Genomic DNA, 6,365 nt, shown 5'->3' on the forward strand with positions numbered 1-6,365 from the left:
TGGTCTTTCCCCAAAACATAGACAAAATGACCAGCATTCACAATTATAGGTACTTAGGATGCAAAACTGTCTTTCCCTAAAAGATAGACAGAATGACCAACATTCACAATTATAGGTATTAAGGGTGCAATACGGTCTTTCCCTGAAACATAGACAGAATGACCAGCATTCACAATTATAGGTACTTAGGGTGCAATACCGTCTTTCCCTAAGTCATAGACAGAATGACCAGCATTCACAATTATAGGTACTTAAGGTGCAATACCGCCTTTCCCTACATCATAGACAGAATGACCAGCATTCACAATTATAGGTTCTTAGGCTGCAATATGGTCTTTCCCCCAATCATAGACAGAATGACCAGCATTCACAATTATAGGTACTTAGGGTGCAATACGATCTTTCCCTAAATCATAGACAGAATGACCAACATTCACAATTATAGGTACTAAGGGTTCAATACGGTCTTTCCCTGAAACATAGACAGAATGTCCAGCATTCACAATTATAGGTACTTAGGGTGCAATACGGTCTTTCCCTAAATCATAGGCAGAATGACCAGCATTCACAATTATAGGTACTTAGGTGCAATACGGTCTTTCCCCAAAACAGACAGAATGACCAGCATTCACAATTATAGGTATTTAGGTTGCAATACCGTCTTTCCCCCAATCATAGACAGAATGACCAGCATTCACAATTATAGGTACTTAGGGTGCAATACGGTCTTTCCCTAAATCATAGACAGAATGACCAACATTCACAATTATAGGTACTTAGGGTGTAATACCGTCTTTCCCCAAAACATACACAGAATGACCAGCATTCACAATTATCGGGTACCTAGGGTGCAATACCGTCTTTCCCCAAATCATAAACAGAATGACCAGCATTCACAATTATAGGTAATTAGGGTGCAATAGGTCTTTCCACTAAACATAGACAGAATGACCAGCATTCACAATTATAGGTACTAAGTTGTAATACGGTCTTTCCACAAAACATAGACAGAATGACCAGCATTCACAATTATAGGTACTTAGAATGCAATACCGTCTTTTCCTAAAACATAGACAGAATGACTAGCAATCACACTTATAGGGTACTTAGGGTGCAATACGGTGTTTCTCTAAAACAGACAGAATGACCAGCATTTACAATTACAGGTACTTAAGGTGCAATACGGTTTTTCCCAAAACAGACAGAATGATCAGCATTCACAATTATAGGTACGTAGGGTGCAACACCATCTTTCCCCAAAACATAGACAGAATGACCAGCATTCACAATTATAGGGTACTTATGGTGCAATACCGTCTTTCTCCAAATCATAGACAGAATGACCAGCATTAACAATTATAGGTACTTAGGGTGCAATACCGTCTTTCCCTAAAACATAGACAGAATAACTAGCATTCACAATTATAGGGTACTTAGGGTGCAAAACGGTCTTTCCCTAAAACATAGACAGAATTACCAGCTTTCACACTTATAGGGTACTTAGGGTGCAAAACGGTCTTTGACTAAAACATAGACAGAATGACCATCATTCACAATTATAGGTACTTAGGGTGCAATACCGTCTTTCCCCAAATCATAGTCAGAATGACCAGCATTCACAATTGTAGGTACTTAGGGTGCAATACGGTCTTTTTCCCAAATCATAGACAGAATGACCAGCATTAACAATTATAGGTACTTAGGGTGCAATACCGTATTTCCCCAAATCATAGACAGAATGACCAGCATTCCCAATTATAGGTACTTAGGTTGCAATACAGTCTTTCCCAAAAACATAGACAGAATGACCAGCATGCACACTTATAGGTACTTAGGGTGCAATACCGTCTTTCCCCAAATCATAGACAGAATGACCAGCATTCACAATTATAGGTACTTAGGTTGCAATACAGTCTTTCCCAAAATCATAGACAGAATGACCAGCATTCACAATTATAGGTACTTAGGGTACAATACGGTCTTTCCCAAAAACATAGACAGAATGAGCAGCATTCACACTTATAGGTACTTAGGGTGCAATACCGTCTTTCCCTAAATCATAGACAGAATGACCAGTATTCACAATTATGGGTACTTACGGTGCAATACGGTCTTTTCTTAAATCATTAACAGAATGACCAACATTCACAATTATAGGTACTTAGGGTGCAATACGGTCTTCCCCTGAAACATAGATAGAAAGATCAGCATTCACAATTATAGGTACTTAGAGTGGAATACGGTATTTCCCTAAATCATAGACAGAATGACCAACATTCACAATTTTAGGTACTTAGGGGGCAATACGGTCTTCCCCTGAAACATAGACAGAATTACCAGCATTCACAATTATAGGTACAAAGAGTGCAATACGGTCTCCCAAAAACATAGACAGAATGACTAGCATTCACAATTATAGGTACTTAGGGTGCAATACCATCTTTCCCCAAAACATAGACAGAATGACCAGCATTCCCAATTATAGGTGCAATACGGTCTTCCCCTGAAACTAAGAGACAAGGACCAGCATTCACAATTATAGGGTTCTTAGTGTGCAATACCGTCTTTCCCCAAATCATAGACAGAATGACCAGCATTAACAATTATAGGTACTTAGGGTGCAATAGGGTCTTTCCCAATATCAGACACAGAATGACCAACATTCACAATTATAGGTACTAAGGGTGCAACACGGTCTTTCACCAAAACAGACAGAATGACCAGCATTCACAATTATAGGTACTTAGGGTGCAATACCGTCTTTCCCTAAAACATAGACAGAATGACCACCATTCACAATTTCAGGTACTGAGGGTGCAATACGGTCTTTCCCTAAAACATAAAGAGAATGACCAGCATTCACAATTATAGGGTACTTAGGGTGCAATACGGTCTTTCCCCAAAACATACACAGAATGAACATAATTCACAATTATAGGTACTAAGGTTGCAATACCGTCTTCCCCAAAACATAGACAGAATGACCAGCATTCACAATTTAAGGTACTTAGGATGCAATACGGTCTTTTCCTAAAATATAGACAGAATGATCAGCATTCATAATTATAGGGTTTTTAGGGTGCAATACGGTCATTCCCCAAATCATAGACAGAATGACCAGCATTCACAATTATAGGTACTTAGGGTGCAATACGGTCTTTCCCCAAAACACACAGAATGACCCGCATTCACATTGATAGGTACTTAGGGTGCAATACCGTCTTTCCCTAAAACATAGACAGAATGACCAGCATTCACAATTATAGGTACTTAGGGTGCAATACCATCTTTCCCCAAAACATAGACAGAATTACCAGCATTCACAATTATAGGTACATAGGGTGCAATACGGTCTTTCCCAAAAAGATAGACAGAATGACCAGCATTCACAGTTATAGGTCCTTAGGGTGCAATACGGTCTTTCCCCAAAACATGGAGAGAATGACAAGCATTCACAATTATAGGGTACTTAGGATGCAATACCGTCTTTCCCCAAATCATAGACAGAATGACCAGCATTCACAATTATAGGTACTTAGGTGCAATACGGTTTTTCCCAAAAACATAGACAGAATGACCAGCATTCCCAATTATAGGTACTTAGGGTGCAATACGGTCTTTCCCCAAAACATAGACAGAATGACCAGCATTCACAATTATAGGTACTAAGGGTGCAATACCGTCTTTCCCCAAAACATAGACAGAATGACCAGCATTCAAAATTATAGGTACTTAGGGTGCAATACCGTCTTTCTCTAAATCATAGACAGAATGACCAGCATTCACAATTATAGGTACTTACGGTGCAATACCGTCTTTCCCTAAAACATAGACAGAATGACCACCATTCACAATTTTAGGTACTAAGGGTGCAATACGGTCTTTCCCTAAAACATAAACAGAATGACCAGCATTCACAATTATAGGGTACTTAGGGTGCAATACGGTCTTTCCCCAAAACATAGACAGAATGAACATAATTCACAATACTAGGTACTAAGGTTGCAATACCGTCTTCCCCAAAACATAGACAGAATGACCAGCATTCACAATTTAAGGTACTTAGGATGCAATACGGTCTTTTCCTAAAATATAGACAGAATGATCAGCATTCATAATTATAGGGTTTTTAGGGTGCAATACGGTCATTCCCCAAATCATAGACAGAATGACCAGCATTCACAATTATAGGTACTTAGGGTGCAATACGGTCTTTCCCCAAAACAGACAGAATGACCAGCATTCACAATTATAGGTACTTAGGATGCAATACCGTCTTTCCCTAAAACATAGACAGAATGACCAGCATTCACAATTATAGGTACTTAGGGTGCAATACCATCTTTCCCCAAAACATAGACAGAATTACCAGCATTCACAATTATAGGTACATAGGGTGCAATACGGTCTTTCCCAAAAACATAGACAGAATGACCAGCAATCACAGTTATAGGTACTTAGGGTGCAATACGGTCTTTCCCCAAAACATGGAGAGAATGACCAGCATTCACAATTATAGGGTACTTAGGATGCAATACCGTCTTACCCCAAATCATAGACAGAATGACCAGCATTCACAATTATAGGTACTTAGGTGCAATACGGTTTTTCCCAAAAACATAGACAGAATGACCAGCATTTACAATTATAGGTACTTAGGGTGCAATACCGTCTTTCCCAAAAACACAGACAGAATGACCAGCATTCACAATTATAGGTACTTAGGATGCTTACGGCTTTTCCCAAAAACATAGAAAGAATGACCAGCATTCACAATTATAGGTACTTAGGGTGCAATACCGTCTTTCCCAAAAACACAGACAGAATGACCAGCATTCACAATTATAGGTACTTAGGATGCTTACGGCTTTTCCCAAAAACATAGAAAGAATGACCAGCATTCACAATTTAAGGTACTTAGGATGCAATACCGTATTTCCCCAAATCATAGACAGAATGACCAGCATTCACAATTTAAGGTACTTAGGATGCAATACGGTCTTTCCCTAAAATAAGACAAAATGACCAGCATTCATAATTATGGGAACTTAGGTTGCAATACGGTCTTTCCCCAAATCATAGACAGAATGATTAGCATTCACAATTATAGGTACTTAGGGTGCAATACAGTCTCTCCTCAAAACATAGACATAATGACCAGCATTCACAATTATAGGTTCTTAGGGTGCAATACGGTTTTTCCCAAAAACATAGACAGAATGACCAGCATTTACAATTATAGGTACTTAGGGTGCAATACCGTCTTTCCCAAAAACACAGACAGAATGACCAGCATTCACAATTATAGGTACTTAGGATGCAATACGGTTTTTCCCAAAAACATAGACAGAACGACCAGCATTCACAATTATAGGTACTTAGGGTGCAATAAGGTCTTTCCCTAAAACATAGACAGAATGACCAGCATTCACAATTATAGGGTACTTAGGGTGTACTACCGTCTTTCCCCAAATCATAAACAGAATGACCAGCATTAACAATTATAGGTACTTAGGGTACAATACCGTCTTTCCCCAAATCATTAATAGAATGACCAGCATTCACAATTATAGGGTACTTATGGTGAAATACTGTCTTTCCCCAAATCATAGACATAATGACCAGCATTAACAATTATAGGTACTTAGGGTGCAATACGGTCTTCCCCTGAACAACAGACAAAATGACCAGCCTTCACAATTATAGGTACTTAGGGTGCAATACCATCTTTCCCCAAAACATAGACAGAATTACCAGCATTCACAATTATAGGCACTTAGGGTGCAATACGGTCTTTCCGTATATCATAGACAAAATGACCAACATTCACAATTATATGTAATTAGGGTGCAATACGGTCTTCCCCTGAAACATAGAAAGAAGGACCAGCATTCACAATCATAGGTACTTAGGGTGCAATACCGTCTTTCCCCAAATCATAGACAGAATGACCAGCATTAACAATTATAGGTACTTAGGGTGCAATAGGGTCTTTCCCAATATCATACACAGAATGACCAACATTCCCAATTATAGGTACTTAGGGTGCAATACCGTCTTTCCCTAAAACATAGACAGAATGACCAGCATTCACAATGTTAGGTACTAAGGGTGCAATCCGGTCTTTCCCTAAAACATAGACAGAATGAACAGCATTCACAATTATAGGTACTTAGGATGCAATACGGGTTTTCCCAAAAACATAGGCAGAACGACCAGCATTCACAATTATAGGTACTTAGGGTGCAATACGGTCTTTCCCTAAAATATAGACAGAATGGCCAGCATTCACAATTATAGGGTACTTAGGGTGCAATACCGTCTGTCCCCAAATCATATACAGAATGACCAGCATTCACAATTTT

This window comes from Mytilus galloprovincialis, chromosome 11, assembly GCF_965363235.1.
Source record: "Mytilus galloprovincialis chromosome 11, xbMytGall1.hap1.1, whole genome shotgun sequence".
Lineage (NCBI taxonomy): Eukaryota > Metazoa > Mollusca > Bivalvia > Mytilida > Mytilidae > Mytilus > Mytilus galloprovincialis.